The 18,600-nt window shown below is 41.9% G+C and overlaps 1 long non-coding RNA gene across 1 annotated transcript in view; it reads left to right on the top strand.

Annotated features, from left to right (window-relative positions):
• The window catches only part of LOC133225224 (uncharacterized), a 115,683-nt gene extending 97,389 nt beyond the window's left edge, over window positions 1–18,294 (top strand). The window contains exons 2-3 of the long non-coding RNA XR_009729070.1: window positions 12,890–13,133; window positions 18,139–18,294. This is a non-coding gene — a long non-coding RNA (uncharacterized LOC133225224). The remainder of the gene's footprint in view (window positions 1–12,889; window positions 13,134–18,138) is intronic.
• Window positions 18,295–18,600: the final 306 nt, after the last annotated feature.

Genomic DNA, 18,600 nt, shown 5'->3' with positions numbered 1-18,600 from the left:
AACAGATGTGCCCACCATGAAATAACGTCCGTGCATGATAAAGATGTGTAACAGCAGTTATGGTTTGAGCTCTGCAACTCCAGCTGCTGCAATAGTTCCTGCAGTTTTGCCACAGCAGAGTAAGTTAAATCAGCTCTGACTTGGAGCTGCTTTCTGACACAGATCAGGGAGGAACCTGGAGAGGTGCAGAGGACAGAGTTGCTGTAAACTTGTCTGCTTCCAGCATAGCTAGGGCAGAGGAGAAAGCTGACATTTTATCCTCTATCATTATATATATCTATTTTATTTTATTATATATTTCATTCTATTATCTATTATAATATTTTATTATATTATCTATTTTATCCTTTATCTAACCCTGCTAGGCTGGAATTTTTGCATGGAGCTAGTTCAGTAGATAAGAAAAATAAGCTCTGAGATGCAAATGGCTCCCAGTGTAAAAATTTACCTAAAGGGGGTGGGAAACCATTTGGTCAGAAACAACTGTCTTTTCCTTCTGCCAGATTTTGATGATGAAGGATCCTTGCAGGAGACATCAAACCAGATCTGAATTTGACTTTGTTTTGCAAACATACAGAGAATCCTCTGTGTACGGTAGGAGTTGTCTGGAAAATGCTGTTCCAGGAGGATTAGGAAGTGATGAGCAGTGGTGCCAAGCAGCATGTTCAGAGGATGTTTACTACCTTCTGATGTGCATTGCTTGAGGAGTCCATCCTGGGAGGGCAGGCGGGTTTGTAGCCGGCACTGGGCTCTGTGATAGTGTAGAAAGCTTTGTTTCTTGGTTGTTCTTTTCATGTTTCCACACAGTTGAAATAACAATGAGCAGAGCAAGTGGGTTTGAAATACTTATCACAGGACCAGCACTGCAAGAAGCAGTAATGCTATTAACAAAGGGAAGGCTGTCGCAAGTAAGGTGTGAGTGATGCAGGGCAAAGACCTGCTCCCCAGCTTTCCCATCAAGGACAGTGCGAGCTCTCAAAACCCGTATGTGCAGTCACAGGGAGTGCTCAGATGTGATTTATTTGTTTGGATGACTTCACAGGTGAGAAACAAAACTGCCATTAGAGAAAACGGGTCAGCATCTGCCATGGGGCCTCCCTGGGTACACGAGAACTCTCCAGGGAAGGTCAGGCACAGACGCACCCTGCTTCCTACAAACCTCACTGTATTTCTGCAGTCTGAGTCCATAGGCCTTACTGTGGGTTCATCTTTAAACAACCTGGGGCAGGAGTGGCCTCAGCAGGGCCATAGCTTCTGACTTCTTCTAACAACTGTATTTATTGGTTTCCCCTTTCCTTAACATGCTCTGAAAAGGTTAAGACCCTCCGGGGAAGCAGCTGTTCAGTTCTTTCCCCTGAATGATCCCTTTCTTATGGTGTATAAGTACCCACGGTAATAGTCGTGCCTTATTAGCACTGAGATCTTAAATTAGCATCGTCTGGATCCTTTTGGGACTCAAACATCATCAAAAGCATTTCTTCTGTGCTCTTGTTTTTCCTTCTTCAGTACTAGTACCAAGAAGAGACGGTGTAACTGCGGGCCATGTAGCATGCTCTGCGGGCAGCCAGATATAGCCTCTTTTGTTTTGTTATTGGCAAGGAGAATGAAGTTGAGATTTGATTTCCAAAATGGAAAAGTTGTTGCCTTGTCTGAAGATTTATGAAACAAAATACCCAAGAGGAAAATTAGATGGTTCCTTTGCTCATCTCTTCCCAACTGCTCATCCAGTTCATTCTTGCTGTTGTAATCTCCCTTCAAAGTGCTCTGTTATCTCCACTGGTGTCTGCAGAAAGTCCCAGTTCTGCTCACAAGAGCCCTGAGGGTGTTGGTGGGGAATGGGGTAGTTACCCCTGCTTCCCCCCTGTGCCAGCAGATGCCAGACAGACTTCCCACAAAGAGTTTTTGCAAAATCAGGAGGAATTCGTTGTCAGTGGCAATGAACTGAAGAAAAACAGCCCCAAAAAGAACCTTTTATCTGAACTCTCTCCTTCCTACTCTGCTGGTCTGGGACAAAGAAACAGAGCTTGGATGTTCTGGCTAGAGGCACGGAAATTTATCACATCTGCTGTGTACTGTGAGTGCAATTTTCAGGGAGTCTGCTGTGTGCTGGAAACAGCTCCATCTTGGTTTTGCTCCAAATGTATTGAGAGAAACCCACTGTGCTTTGTCACTGCACTTACTTCTGCATCTCACCATCTAAAAATAATTTAAGTTGAAAGGATATGAATTTTGTTTGTGCATGGAAAAAAACCATAATGGTTTCAACTACTGCAGTTTGGGGGAAACAAAGATGACAATAACTTACAAAGTCAGCCTGCTGGTGTTATCTATAGGTTCAAGAAATGTTTAAAGCAGTGAAATTTAGACCACTTTTCCCATCACTTATACCTAAACAAGTGAAGTGAAATGCAAGTATAAATCAGTGCAGAAATGTACTAAAGCAAGTAAAGAAAACAGGAGAGACTGGCAATTGTCTCAGAGAGCATATAGCTTTAGATTTAAATTCAGTAACAGAAGTTGGTGGAAGCTTGTAGTTTTGTTTTAAACCTCTATTCTTTTTTACTATCTTCAGCACTGTAGCAACTGTTTAGGAAGCAATATATACTGTAGATGAAGCTTGCTGAACTGGAGGATGGAGTATTTCCCTGGTGTCTCTGAAAAGCTGTGGAACAAATTGGACTGGGTATGACAAGCTGCACAGTGTTATTTTAGTTGCTGTGGATAACAGAATTTCTCCTTCTAGGCATTAAGTGTCACTAGTTCATGTAGTACGAGTCAGATCCTGCTGCCGGCCACAGAAGTGCAAGTGCAGAGGTTCTCCAGTGGAGACTCAGCAGTGGCTGGGGAGCCTTGGGATTTATCACTGTGCCATCCCAAGCCAGGGCTGCCTCTCCGGGCCCTTCCATGAGCAAATGTGGCAGTCTGTAGCCAGGTAAAAACTCCATTTACTCGTCAAGGCTGTGTGAATTCTCAGCTGTTTAATACAGGTGTAATTCACTTGTACAGGTCCATCATGGTGATGGAGGCAAAGGGACAGTTTCCATTGTCCTGGACCACACAGTCTCTTGGTAAGCGGTACTCTTGTGATTTAGCTCTGAGTGTGCTGCTTTTTCTCTACATGTGTTACGAGTTGTGCAGCTTTTCCAGCACTTGTTTGTGTACTAGAAAAGGAGGGTTATTGCACTTGACAAGGAGAGAACCTAGTGACTTTGAGCCAGGGCTGACATTAAAGACATTTGGGCTCCATTCCTGCTGCTGTCATTGACTTCTGGTGTGACCTGGAGCAGGTAATTCTGCACACTGGTCTGAGCAAGCCTATGGAGGTGCTGCAAGCCAGCTCCAAAACCAGGAGCAAAATGGCAATGCAAGGGTAATGGGGCAAATTAGCCCTGTTTTTTTGGACCTGAGTAGTGCCTTAACATAGTACCATATGTTGGGCAGAACTGCTTGTGGCAGCTATTAAACACAAGCACATATTCCCTAAAACTGTTTTCGCAGTGCTCCATTGCACAGTGCAGACATGTTGTATAGCTCAATCCCAGGTTATTCTGCTCATCTTCTGGTTTGTTAGGAGGGGGAAATAAAAGGGTAGTTAAGTGTCTTGCAAATGAGGTGAGGGGGAGTTAACAGGAATACAAAGCAAGGATAACTCTGCTCCACTGGGCTCTCTAAAGACAAAAGGCTCAGGGACCATAGAGGAAGCAAGACAGGACATCTGTGAGCATTACTTTGGAAATGAATTAAAATAATTCACAGAAAGCCCCTTGGCCATATTTATAAACATACCATTGGTCTGTTACAGCAGTGACAGCATTTAAAAAGCAACACATGTTTACTTGTACTTAACAGTTGCCTCCAGCAATTTACATCTGCTAATGCAAAAATGGATAAACTTGTGTCACAGATAGTGGGGACATCAGCTTCTTCTTTAGTGCCTAAACACATGCAAGATGTTATCAGTCAAGAGCAGTGTATGCTATTTCCAGACACAGACTGCAGTAAGGGTGTAGCCAAATCTTTTCTTTATTGCACCTTGAAGTACTATTTCATTAGTGAAGGAAAGAACAAATTTGCCTTTTATCTCTTCCTTTACATTGAATTAAATCAGGTACTTTTAAATTATGGACCTGAAATTACCAACACTTTGGACTCCTGCAGTTTCCCATTAAATGTGATAATACGGAATTATCTAATGTGTATTATTTCAGGTAGATTAATACATCAAATCTGTCTGCGTTCATTTCGTATCTCCTTAACAGGGTAAATGTATTTGATCTGGGAGAGGATTCATACGTTTTATGTGCAATGGTGAGAGGGCAAAATTTCTTGGGTCTTTCACATACATTTGTACATCTCAGAACAATTGAGGTCAAACAGAAGTTACTGCCACATCTCTCACCAAGTAACATTTGAGTGCAAAATTACATATTTGCTACCAGAACCTACCCCAGAAGTTAGCTCTGTGCACAGTGCTCAGGTATGACTGTTTGCTCTGCCCTTGAATTTGTTCTAAGGGTGGGTTTGAATTCTTTTATCTACCGGACTCCGAGAATTTCAGTTCATAGTTAATAGTTGTTCTCTAATTAGTAATAATTTTTGTGATGATCTGTATTAGTCTAAAAATAGCTTCTAATTTAAAATTCAAAGAAGGCCTTAATAATATATCAAGTGCAGTCATGACTAATTTGATCTGTAAATAATACAAAGGGCTCACGTGCAAGCAAAGACCTCACCTTCTGGATGTACGCTGACTCAAGCACAACCGTGGGCTCATGTCAGTCCATTCTCTTTTGGGGTGACCACCCAATTTTCCTGAGCTACCTCCAAATGTGAGTGTCTGCTTTTGTACAAGACCACAACAAATGTGGCCGATGGGTATTAAAGCACATGTGGGATCTGTGCATTGTGTTGTGCCCGTAAATGCACACTCAGTGGGGAAAGTGGAGGAGCTTGCATGTTCCCTGAGCTTAGACACCATCAGTTTTACATGATGGTTCAAGGTAATGACAGAAACCAGGGGAGCAGCAAAACAGGAATGAGTTTCACAAAGGTTTATACTTTGCTTGTCTTTATTAACTGCTGCTGTTGAAACTCTTTAACAGCCGCTGTGGAAATTGGGCGGACAACAGGGAAAAGCAGCAAGGATCATAATCTTCTGAAGGACGCCATAAAGATGAAACTAAAACTCCCACTGAATTACCTTTCTCATACACTCACACATTATAATAGAATTAGTAATTCTCATGATTCACCAAACTGACAGTTTCTTGCCCAGTGTGATTTAATGGGGTGGTGGTTCTCTGCCAAGGGCTGCCACCTAAAATACTGAATTTATGAGCTAGTTCACTAAGTGAAATGCTGTAAGACCCCATATTTTAAAACAAAGATCCTTGAATAATCTAGGCTGCTTCTCTCACCTTTTATGTGAGAGTGGTGGAGAGGTAAAATGAGTTGCATAGAGTAGACCTGCAGAAATGTTTCTGACATGAATATCCATCTAATAACTAGTAAAGCCATCACTACGATACCAAGGCATCAGGGAACTGTATTATGTTTCATTTCTGTCTGTAAGAATTCAATCAAAAAGCCACTGGAACTCATTTCTTTCCTCTGAAGGACTTCTACCAGGTGCTGTTAGTACAGCTTTATCTCCAGAAGGTCTCTTACAGCGTTATAAAAGACTTAATGAGAAGAGGGAATTTTCCTACTAAAATGAGAATAAATCATAATTTTCCATTCTGTAAGACCTGCTCATACAAATGGGATACTGCTACAATACAATGAAAAATTGCTTCTTGTTATTGCTTTAGTCACCGAGTCCAAATTACCTCTGGAAGCTGCAGGTTGAGGCCTGTCCTCCAGCTACTTTCCTTGGTGAACTCAATGTGCCAGACAGAGAACAAAGTCATTTACTTTTGCAGTTGCAGGGCTCTAATGGTTTTTAATGGAATAAGCAGCATAATGGCCAGGGTTGTAAAACCCAACATAGCTTCAATTTTAGCACAGGTCCCTTACACTGTGTATTGCATTTGGAATTGTACGTGGGACTTGACTGAACTGAAGGTTTAGTGAAATCATTAACCATGAAAGAAAGGGAATGTAAGGCATGGATTGTCCTTCTCACCTGCCAGAGGATGGTCACTCCACTACTCTGTACCATGGTATCCCCTTCAGGAAAATGGTACAAGCTATCTCATCTCATATGAGTATGTGCTACAACTACAAAATATTGACATAAAAGTACTACCTATCAGCAGTGTTGTACCTAAGAGGGACTGTGAATTCATCATGATTTATGTGTTGTATTTTGTGGTTTGCCATGTCGCAGGGACACTTGGCTGTTGGTGATGAGTAGCCTGAGACTGCAATGTATGAGAAAGCTGTAACTGAACATCTTTTGTACATTAAGTGGAAGGCAAAAATAACATGTCCCAGTGCTTATTTTTTTCAAATACCAGATCTCTTCTTATTCCAGAGTAGCAAAGACAGCTTTGGAACGTCCTCCAGCTGAACCTGGTACACAGGGCAAGACCCATTCTGTCAGTAGGATGCAGTATATCGAATTCCCCCTTGTGTCCTCCAAAGACATACAGGCTCCATTTATGTCCCTTGGAAAGCCCCAGTGAGAGACTGCAGGGTTTGAGAACCTGGCACAAAGCTCCTTTGCTGCATTGCTATTGCTGAGCTGTAGCATTAAATCTGGCATTGAATAATCTTTCTATAATCACCTTAGCTGCAGTAAATGTTGGGGAAGGTTACACTGGTGCGCTGAACTAATACAGAGTCAAGAGGCAAATGACATTGGCACCGACTCTTGCCATCATTATTTAAAAACAATTGAAGCAGGAACATTCTGCTCTTTTATCTGGTTATACAGCAAATGTATGAGGGAGACAAAGGAATTCCTCCAGTTGTTCAGTAAAACACTCTCATGTGTACTCAGTGGTGATGGCTCTGGACAAGGCTGCCCAGCTGGGTTGCAGTGAGATGGATAAACTCCCTCTCTCAAAGCAAATACTTGCTGCAAGTGTGCTGAGAAGCTCACAGGTATAAAGCTGCTGTTGTCAGCTTTATGTTGTCTCATGTGAAGCCTCTTATTCTGGAAATGTGACGTGAAGAGGCCAGAGCGTAAATTTATAGGTGCCCAAAAGCCACTCTGCCCAGGGAATAGCCATACCCAAGAGATTTTATGTTCAGTCTAAGAGATGAAAACCACTTACCATAGCAACCCTGGCATCAGTGATAGCTCTCAGGTGGGGAATGCTTCTTCAAAGGAAGAAATGGGCTTTAAAATACTTGTTATGTATCCACATGTTGGCTTCAGTTCTACAAACTGGTTTGGAAAGACCTTTGAAGTCTGTGAATATGAGACTCGGTCTCTTGGCCTCCATCTCCTACTTCCAGACAGCAGAGCTGTGGGCAGGATGTTTTGGTCTGTCTCACTCTTTAGCACCCTGTGCATTTTGGGGACAGTTATCAGCAGCATCTGACACAAGCCAGGCAGAGAACTGGCACCATGCTGAGCTGAGACACGCTTGTCAAGTGAGGTCTCTGCTCTCAAGAACTCAGAAAGTACCAATGTGAGTTCGGACTGGAATCTCAGACATCACTGCAGACTTCCTTCTCTCTCTGAAAGTACTGAATTATTTTATAGCATAATGTATCCAGGTACAGGAATGATGAAATACCTCTTGCAGACTTTTGCCCTCATTCCTGGTTACTGTTCGTGCTGTTTCAAGGATGACATTAACGTGCAGCTTATTTCACTACGGAGCTGCCTGCAAGTGTTTTCAGATGGGCACAGTTGTAAGTTATTCAGCTCAAAATTGCGTGGTTTTCAGGTCTCATTATATGTTTTGGTTTGTTTTGTGTTGTGTTTTTTTTCCCCTGAGGTGAAGCAACAATATTTCCTGTTTGGATTTCTCCCATTCCTTTTGTTGAAGATACAAACCAGGGAAGGGAAAGAAGTGGCATCAATCCAAGACTGGTCCCTGGTGATATAAAAACTCATTCCTTTCTCTGGTCATTTTCCAGCCAGCTGCTGTCTAAAATGCTCAAAGAAGGGTCTTTAAAATAGGTAACAAGAGCTGCCGGCTGGTTATGCTCCTCAGTTCACAGGGGCTGTTGGTGGAAAGACACCCCAGGCACTGAGCAATGGGGAAGGAATGGAGGATCATTATTTTGCTGTCTGCTCTCTGTCTGGCCTTACTTGTTCAGTGGTGGCCTGATGGTGTTGGCATCGGTGTCCCCCACACCAATGGCACCAGCAAAAGCAATAGTGGAGAATCCTTGGCATTACAGAAACAGGAAAGGGGCTGGTAGGCTCTCCATAAATAAGAGAAAGGGACTTGTGGCGTCTGACTCCTCTTCCTCATGCTCCTTCAGCCTCTCTGCACCCCTGAAAGGACACTTCATCCCCCATGCCTCCTTCCAGGGGCTAATGGTGTTTGCTTCCTTTGTCGAAACAAATAGGTGGTGGGGGCTGCAGCAGCTGATGACATTGCTGGAGTCTTCTTTTTCAGTCTGCTTGACTTCAGTGAGTGAGTCCAAGTGAAAGCAGCCCAGGATGAGGCACGGAATGGCCCCAAGTGACAGGGAGGTTCCCACTTCCCTTAGAATAACATAGAAATCTAGATGGGCAGGGAGTTAAGGGTTGCAGTGCCTTGGCTCTCCCACGACATGCTGTGTAGCCCTGGATAGATGCTGCCCTACAAAGTGGCAGCTCTCTTACTTCTTATTCTTCCCTGTAATGTGCAGCCTTTTGCTTAACCTTCAGGTGTTGCAAATTGTTATTCATAGTTATAAACCTGTTGTTTACTGATAGACCAAATCCCAGTGCAGCATTCACCCGCAACTGTCTTCCAGTTGCACGTTCCAAACTCAGTGTTGCTGTTCTGTTCCTTAGTCCTACCCGATACCATGGCAACATTAGTTAATTGCAGAGTCAGCTGGCCCACTCGTGAAGATAACTGTCATGTGGTTTAGCGTGGCTTGACTCCTGTGTTGATTCTGGTCTCGGTGTTACCAGGGGTAATTTCATGTTTTCTTCTAAACCTGTAATAATTATAATTTCAAATTATTAAGCAAAAAATACTGAAAAAGAAAAAATAATAACTTCTCATCAGTGTCAGGGCTAAAAACTAGGCTTTCAAATAGTAAATAGCATAAGTGGGTTGTAATTCATGGTGCCTTAAGAGATGTCATGGAGGACACAGTTGTATAGAAACATACAAACAAGTGGCTTTAAGGCTCCATCAATTTAATGGAAAAGTCACTTTAATTTCAACAGGAGAAAGAAAATGATTGTGTGTCAGAATATTAGTAAATTAAAATGAAGTGGGGTTAGAACATTACCCATGTATATTGCTGACACTGGCTGGAGATAAGCAGGTTTGCATTAGCATCAGAGAATGTTTTCAGTAGCATCTGCCCTGCACATAGCAAGTTTTCCTCCTCTTCTGGCAGGAAGGATGTCACAGTAATTATTTTAATGCTATTTATCCTTTCTGGGGCTATGAAGTTGTTGAAGCAATTATTTTATAGGTTGTTTTTTCTTACTCCAGGACAGAATCAGCCATTCCAATTTAAGTATAAATGCACACACACAGAAACATTGCAGGTAACCTCAGCCTAAGACAGAAAGTGAGCAAGAAGAATTTCAGCCCAAATGGTTTAAGTCTGGCAAAGTTACTAATAACAGAGAACAGGGCCTTGTAATGAAAGTGTCAGGCAGTTGTACTCATAGATATTGCTACCTGGCCTGCCTAAGGTGGGTATTTTATGTAATTAACAAGATAGGCCTTATTTTTCTTTTACTCCTGTTACTTGCTGTGCTGTTGCATCCATGTAATGAGAATTGACAAGAAGGGGGTTTTCCAACCCCTGTTGGAAATCTGAAATGTCATTGATTCTGGGAAGGGGGAAAAGGAGAAAAGTCTTTTCCCTGCTCCCCATCCCCAGTATTTGTGGTATATTTGAAGGGTTATTTTCCTTTTTTCATGCCTATCTCAGGGCTGTCTTGTATTCAGACAATGCCAGCTCTTCTGTCTTTCCTGATCGTCTGCCCAGAACATGGTATTATTTCAGGCAGCCTGGGAGTTCTCCTAATTAAAGTAGCTGCTTTATTGGAGCTCACATCCAGTTGGATCCCACGTAACTTGGTCAGAGAAACTGGAATTGCAGGAAAACACTGAGTTTATCCCCACTTTTCATTTGTGGTTGTCCCTGCCTTCCTTTGTGTAATACTTTCACTTGACCCCAATCTGACCCAGTATAATTCAGCAGGAACATATGTAGCACCTTGTTCTGCAGTTCCCCATATGGCACAGTGAGGGAAGGAAAGCTGGTGCCAATTGCAGATCCAATTATATCCAAGCAAGGTTGCTCCATTATTGCATTTGAAGCCATAATTAAATTTGCTAACCGTGAAGAGGTGCCAAACCTGCCATTTCTTTGGAATATGGGACATCTGTTTAGTGCTAATGCTAACATGGGATTTGAGAGGTAACATCAAAACCTCCATCAGTTTCTCCTGTTTTATTTCTTCATTAAAAAACCTCAAACCTTCCAGTTAGTAGCCCCTTGGTTTCAGTTTTACATTTCTTCAGGCATTTCTAAACCAATGGTTGCAAAAGCCCTGATTCCTGTGCAATCCATATGCTTCTGGAAGCAAACAGAGGTGCATTGAGGCAGTGCTGCTCCAGAGTGGATAGACCCCATAGTGTCTTGTGTGTGCACATGAGCTCATGCAGATGAATGGGTGCTATTGAACTGCCTGTGCACAGAAGCTAGTGTGCTGTGCCTTCATCCATACACCCAGTCCTTCCTAGCCATGGTTCCTTAGCAGATCTCTGATACATGGTGGTGTTGATCTGTTTTGGTTTGTATTTTTTATATATGACAGCATCTTTAAGCATGAGCAAGTTTCGCAGCCAAAGCAGCCTCACACCATTTGCTTTCCCCTGCTCTACAGTGTTCCATGGCCTTGAGTTTCTCTGCTTTCACCCTGCCCAAAGCTGCCTCTTTTGCCTTTCCCTGAAGGCAAAACCATTCCTAAAAGCTTGGTTATGATTGCATGCTTTTGGGATGAATTCAGAAGCTCCTTGCTGTTTGTTGCTGGTACCACCTCACACAGGTTCAGCATGGGACGGAGTTTCTGATGGGACATTAAACTTTTAGGCTGTGTAGACCTGTGACACCTTTTGCTCCAGGTACACACTCCACCAAATTGCTGTGCAAAAAAAGAACCCACATTTTTCTTGCATTTGGCAGCATTAGAGAAACACATGTACTTCAGAGCACCTCAAGTAGTGCTTTCTCTGCCATTGATTTCAGTGCAACGTGAGACAGGTTTTGTGACCACTGGCCCTTTACAGCCTTGAGTTTCTGCTGATCATGTAAGTATAAGGCTGACAGAGTTGGGGTAAGGGTGCCAAGTCACTGGTCCAATCTGAGAGGAGTAGGAAACAGGATGAACAGTGGCAGATGCAGAGTAATGTCAACATGTGCAAGCTGTAAGTGTATTTTAGTGATTGAGAGAAACACGAGCAGCACTTACTGTTGTTATCAACCAGGCACAGCAATATTTGCCCCTTAGCATTTCAGTGTCCAGGTCTTTTGTGTGAGACTGCACTTTGACTCTTGGTTCTGACATTGTTTAAAACAGACTTCATCCGTGTCTCTGCCTTTGTATTTTTCTTCTTCACATGCCTTCTATTTCCCTTGCAGTTGTTCAGAGCTGAGATTACTCGCTCTTAAAATGGTAACGCAATTTGCTAAATGGAATGTCAAAATACACGGGGGAGTTGGATGCTCTCTCTTGGTATATTTTCACCCCAATGAGTTCATGTTTTCATGAGTTTATGTCCTTATTGTTAATATACAGCCTGGTTGTAAAAAATGAAAATATAGCAGGTCTGTGTAGGAGGGAGAAAAAGCAGGTTCAGGTAAAATGCCCCCAGAGACTCAATTGGAGACAGGATGATGGATTCAGCTGCTCATTCCCAAAATATATAATGGCTGTAAGAACAGGCACTGAAAGCATTAAAAATTAAAACATGTATTTCCGTTACCACCTTCAAATGGCAGTTGAGAAATTCATGAGGTGTAGAGTTGAGAGTGCATATGTTATGAGGTGCTCTACAAGAACGTATTTGCTGTTGACAGATATCAAAATGCAATGTAATTGCACCTCTAATCAGACATGCAGGTTTCATAATCATATCACACTTCCAAGTGCATTTTTCCTCTTAGAGTTTTAGCAAGAGAGAGATACAACCCAAGAGACTGCAGTACAGATATATTTATGAGTACTTCTAAGCATGCATTTGGCTGGCAGCCTCAGAAGTGAAAAAGCAGCGTCTGGTGGGGGTTTGGAGCACCTGCCTGGAAAGCAAGATTTCACGAGTCTCTTCTCATCTTTCTCACTAGTAAGTCCACAGACAAACCAGGTAACACTTTGGTTCTTTATACCGGCCAGCTAGAAATTCTACTTACCCACCGGAGTGTGAGTAGTTAAATAGCACGTTCTAAAATCACAGTGTACTCTTCATGAGGTTTTCAGTATCAGAAAGTATGTAAAGACTACCATGAGCAAATGGGGCATCACTGGTAAATTACTGACTGATGTTACAAATAAGGTCTGTGCATGTGTTCATTGGTTTAGAGTGGGACTTCTGCTCTGTCCTGTTTCAAGAGGCAGCATTACAAATACTCACCTGTATTGGCTGATTCCAGCCAAACCAAAAGTTTTCTGTTTGCTTCTGCAAAAAGCTGGACAAAGCTTCAGAGCCCTTCAAATGGATTGAATGAATAATACTTTAATTGCACTAGCCCTTACATAGACTGCTCTGAAATGCCTATACGATATAATTCTTCTCTTTACATTTAGGTATCTGCATAGAAACAGTTGGATACAGAATTCAGGTCAGTTGTTGGTGGGATGATAGACCAAAGTCCATGCTTCCCTCTGTTCATTTCACAAATTTTGGGTTTTCTTCACTTGTCAAAGCATTAGAAGAACCCTGCTAAGGATTCTTATTGTACAAATGCAGTTGGATTTAAGCTTTGGTATAAGGACATCTCTACCAGTGAAGTGCAGCTGATGCTGTGAGAGCTTGAGAGGGCATTTTCAGGTAAGCAATGTATCTGTGCCAGGCAATATGCTGTTCCTTGAAAGACACTAAGCAGTTCTTGATCCCAAATAGTTTTAAAGCATCTCATATCTTAGGATACCTCAGGGCATTTTCTAATTCAGTTATGTCACTGTAACAGTATCTGTCGTGAATATAAACCCACTTTTCCTTTGCTAGTTGTATAGCCTCAAAGCAGTTAGATTTTGTACTGCCTAGCTCCTGCCTTTAGATATTCCATCCCTGTTCTTTCATACCATCTCTGAAAGACTTCATGGTTTTTTCATGTGGACTAATAAGACTCTAATCAAATACAGTAAAATGTCTATGGCAAATTCATTTACAGAATATCAAAGGAATACAAATAATGCTACAATAATGCTGTTTATATTACAACCCTTTGTAGCTCAGTAAGTTGTTCTTATGGCTTGGCCTGCTGTGAGAATAGGAACTGATGTGGTCATCCATTACTTTTAGGAAGCTCTTTTCACTCCCATGTGTGTCAAATGATGTGTGTGCAGCCCCAGGTGCTTCATGGAGACATGAAGCAACACTTTCAAGTTCATAGTGCATTATACAACAATAGGGAGGGCACTAAGGTCACTGGATGAAAGAGTCTGTGAGGGATTTTCATGTTCTAAATGACCCTGAAGGGAAGGCAACCCACATGGACATTAATGCTTTGTTCTCAAGTCTGGGCTTTTCTACCCACCTCACGTCTGTGATTTGAATATTTGTTTCATGGAGGCACACGAAGTCTGTGCCAGTGCCAGAGCCTGTCAGTGCTTCTGAGCTCTGTTTTCTAGCACAGGTTTACAGCATAGATTAGCTTCTGAGGTTTTTCTTTACCTCTGACAGCTTTCATTTTACTGTGGGATAGTGAGGGGTTTATAAATCCAGGGGTACAAAGCTGAATGGAGTTAAGCTTCCAGGGGTATTTCTAGCTTATATGTCATTTATGTGATTTCCTGCAGTTGCAAGGAAGTGGCTCAGCCACGCAAAGGATCCTTTCCTGTCACTAAGACAAATGCTTCCGTATTGAATCTATAATGTTCCAATTTCATATAATGAATCACTGCTACCAGCTTGGCATAAAACAATATGAAAATATGCAAGAGGAGAAAAGTATAAAATGATATATCAAATAGCAGTTTTCCATATTCAGTTTCCTGTATTTCCAGATTTTGCTTGTGTTTTTGCTTCTACATGGATTGACAGGTGTTTAGAAAGATTTTGTGAAATAGAAGAGCTAACATTGATGAGTTTTCTGAAGTAAGTAAAGGAGGTTTAAAGCATGCATAACTTTGAATGGTAAGACACAACCCAAGCTAGATTTGGTGCATGGTTCTAGCCAGAGATGAGATATTTCAACTCTGATATTGTGCCCCTCAGATCATTTGCTCTAATGTATTTCTTCCTCTGGTGTTGACTAGGTGAAGACAGCGAAGGATTATGCACCCTCTTGGTTAACCTGCTGTTAACTTATGAAAGGATTCTTTAGGACATTCCTCTTGTAACCAGGCTGTAAGCTCATGGCTGCTGTTATTCTGCAACTCACTTGGATGACACAGGTGAGCCCCTGGATCAGCCCTTGTGTTTTAGCTGCTGTGCAGCTTCATTAAAAAATGTAAGGTCAGTGCAGGCAGTAAAATGTCTCATTGCAGGGGATTTATTACGTGGAAAGGAGCGCTGCAAATATGCAGTTTCTTACTGGACCCTCTTGCTGATGGCATTAGTTTTTAAAAGTCATTTCTAGTGGATCCCCAGGGGTGTTAAGGCATTAACCTACAGAATTTATGTACCTCATGCTCCATAGAGGCATTATGGCAAGTTTACCAGGGCAGTCAATGAGGCTGGGTTTTCAGGTGTCTGTTAGGAACAGAGGCCCATTGGGCATTGATAGGATGTGAGTCCCTAAATCACTCATACACATCTGAAACTTCTGCCTTGCAGTCCATGGGTCCAGTCACACAGCACCTTAGAGTTCTGAGCAAGGGAACTTTCAAATGCTAAAAATTCCACAAAATAGCTTCCTTCTCACCTTCTTTTCTTTCCCTTTTTCAAAGAGATTGCCCTTAAAGCAGTATCCGAGTCAGCAGATTAAAAGGAACTGTTTACAACAGAAAGCCTAGCAGGAGGAACTGCCCCAAAATAAGTTATTCTGGGAGGAAGACAAGTCACAGTTTCTTATCAATACTATAACAAGGGGACAGGGGTACTCTAGTTACCGGTGTTTAATGAGCAGCCTGGCACTGTCAGGGAGGAGGATCACGGGCCTGAGTCTTGTGGCCATTAAGGATGAGGATGCTGTTTCTAAAATAATTGTGGGGTTTCAGTCTTTTGGCTTTTTGATGCCTCTTGCTTCCCGCCAAGCCAGCCCTGCCATCCAAACATCACCTTCATTAGCCGCTGCAGGTTCCAAACAGCAGCTAAACTTCAAGGCACAGATGCCTAGAAATGAAACTTCAGTGTTTCAGCTGTTCACAAATCACCTAAATGGTGGCTCAAGAAGAGCACGATTTGAGCAGATCTTCAGCTGGAATAAAAATAAAGAGACCATTGATGTGTGTTATTGAAAACATCATCTGAAGCTTAAGTAGAATGGCAGCCAAAAAAACTTTCAAGTTATCACGCAAGCCTTAAAGAGGAAAAGCAGTAATAACCTTTCTCTTAGGGAGAATCTTTAATTTGCCAATGAGTTTCTCTATATTGGAGTTTTAGCTAATTGCTGAGGTGATGTCAACATTCATTAATAATGAAGCTCTCGATGAGGTAAGAGGTGTGCAGCTCTCATCAGCATTGTTGCTGTCATCCGTGGAAAATGGTCCATCCTTCAGCTGGAAAGCCGTATCTCTGGCACACTAAGTCTTGCAGTTTGCAAGTGAATATTATGGTCACACTCTGAGTGTGGGATGGGTTCAGCAGGGATTTTGTTTGTTTTCACTTGTTAGGCAGGGAATAGACGTACCTTGATTTAATAGAGAGCTGCATGAGGAACAGAGAAACAATTTTTGTGAGCTTATATGTTCTCAACTCCAATAGATATTGGATAATATCATTGTTTCAGCTATGAAAAATTGATTATCTAAGCTTTTGCCTGACTAAAAAGTCCCGAGAACAAGTAATATCTCATTATACCAAGTCAGATGACATTAGAATAAAATTGATGTGATGAAGAATATGAGGAATCGATTTTTATGCCTAGAACTAATTTTCTGACTAGGGAACCACTGAACATTGGCATAATTAGTGCATTCCTCATAAACCTGTTAGCACATCTTTTTCAGGGCTCATTTTACCGTATAGTTACAGCTCCACTTGTAAGTGCTCACCATCATCAGCTGCAGCCAGGATTTCAAGAGCACGGTTCTAGTGTTGACACCAAGAATGTGGCCAATGCATTTCTAGGTCTAAGGAGCTCACTGTATATTTTTAGTTTCAGCTGATCCTCAGTTCATTAAAGAAAAGTGAAATACTGGTGGGTTTTTTTTCTGGACTTACAGATATTCCTAAGACACTAAACTAAGGCCTGAGACACAAAGACTCAGTCCTGACTGTTGAAATAGGAAGGCAAGACAAGTTTTCTCATACAGGTTTTCAGCGAGCTCCTGAAGGTGGAGCATTGATTGTGTATTCTGCCCCCATGCCATCTTTGTCTACAGGAGAGTTAGCATTTGTGGTGTCACTCAAAAAGAACTTTTACTGCCCTTAACAACCTATTTCTGTAGCAAAGGTCAGATTTGTTATCTATCAGGATGTAGCAGCACAGTGGAATAATGAGTTGCCACAATGAACTGGCCTTTTTACCTTCTGAATGGGCTTCTAAATCAAGCAGAGGGAGCATTGACTGAAAATCATTGGGTCTGTCTACTTGAAAGGTCACAGTCTGAAATACTGCAAGATAATTTCACCCTGGTTTATATAGTGAAGCAGCCACTGGTACAGAACCCACCACCTACACCAGTTGTTCAGTTCTCTAGCTGTCTTGGGATTTGAGATGGTAATGGGGGAAAAAAAGACTACTTTGATCTCTCACAGACCTAAATTAGCCAAGGAAAGATAGAAAATAATGATGGGTTGGCTGCTTTTATTATTATTTTTTGCTTTGTGGCAAAAGACACCATAGCTTGCAATGACTTTCCTTAGAGGAGAGTCCTTAAAGTCCAAGTAAAGCTGCCTTTCTTGCCCAACAGTGGAGCCCATGTATGGACAGTACATCTTCCTAGGCCTTGCTTTCACAAGTAGTTTGTCTTGCTCAATACTCAGTTAATTATTATCAATTTCCTTCCAATCTTACTTGCCAGTTCTAAGGCCCTTCTCTTTACAATTGCAGTCAAGACAGTCTATTTCTTAGACACGGAGCTGCAACTTCCAATACAGCAAAAGATATGCAGGTCCCTTATTCTTATGGCCTGTGATAGCAGTCTTTAGTTTTCAGCCAGTCAGACATTCTTCAGCTCTATCAGATGGAGATGCTATGTAAAAGCAATACTCAACATTATACTGGTATAAAATAAATCTCAGTAACTGCTAAATTAAGGTCCTCATAAATAAAACTGCTGCTTGAGCTGTTTTGGAAGGCTGTTAGGGCCTTGGCGTATGGATCATCATCCAATACTAGGCAAAAATTTCTCTGTCTTTCCTCCAACTCCCATTTCTCTTACAGAGAAGCCAAACAAATTTCATTGTCACTGTTTAAGTGAAGAATATCAATCTAGACAAAGGTCCAATTCTGTACTTAAAACTGGCTTTGCACTGCTGAGTTACTTACCTTTATGATGTTGCATCAATACACCCAGCTTTTTCCAGTAGCCATAGATATATTTAGTTTTACTGCTGCAAGATGATGCTGTGACTTGCAAAATATCCTGAGCTTTTGGACCTGAGAATTTCACCTGAGTGGATTTGTCCTCATGACACAAATCTTCTTCTGATACAAGGCAATTTCACCTCTTTGCTGCAGGAGGCAGAGCTTCTTCAACTACCTTCTGCTCTGCTTTATCTACAGAAGAAATACCTAGGACACATTTTATCAACTGCATTCATGATTTCTGCAAAGAAAGGCTTGTGAAAAGGTGAATGCTGGCTGAAGTCTTCATGATTAAGTTGTTTAAGAACCTCCTGACAGGCATCCTGCATCTCCTGCTAGAGCTGCCCATCTGTCTCTGTTGAACAGATTGGACTGCAGGTACCAATTTCACACTTGTTAATACTCCGTAGGCTCCAGTCTAAAACTTCAGCTTCCTAGTACCCTTTTAGTGATTATATGGGCATTATTCCTGTCCATGCTCAGACCGGTTTTCCCTGTAAAGCCAGAAGCATGTGTATATGCAGATAGATCAATGGGTGAATGGAAGGCACACAGGCAAAACAGCAGGGATTTCGAGCTCTCTCCAGAAGCAGCATTAGTATTATGTGAGCATGGCAGCTATGCTTGGCAAGAGCTGAGCTGAAATCCAGATCAGTGGTA

The sequence above is a fragment of the Neopsephotus bourkii genome, unplaced genomic scaffold, assembly GCF_033783945.1.
Source record: "Neopsephotus bourkii isolate Nb327-2 ecotype Australia unplaced genomic scaffold, CSIRO-AGI_Nbou_v1 NB_1749, whole genome shotgun sequence".
Taxonomy (NCBI): domain Eukaryota; kingdom Metazoa; phylum Chordata; class Aves; order Psittaciformes; family Psittacidae; genus Neopsephotus; species Neopsephotus bourkii.
Note: the sequence above shows the minus strand (reverse complement) of the source record. Positions and strands in the feature narration are given on the sequence as shown.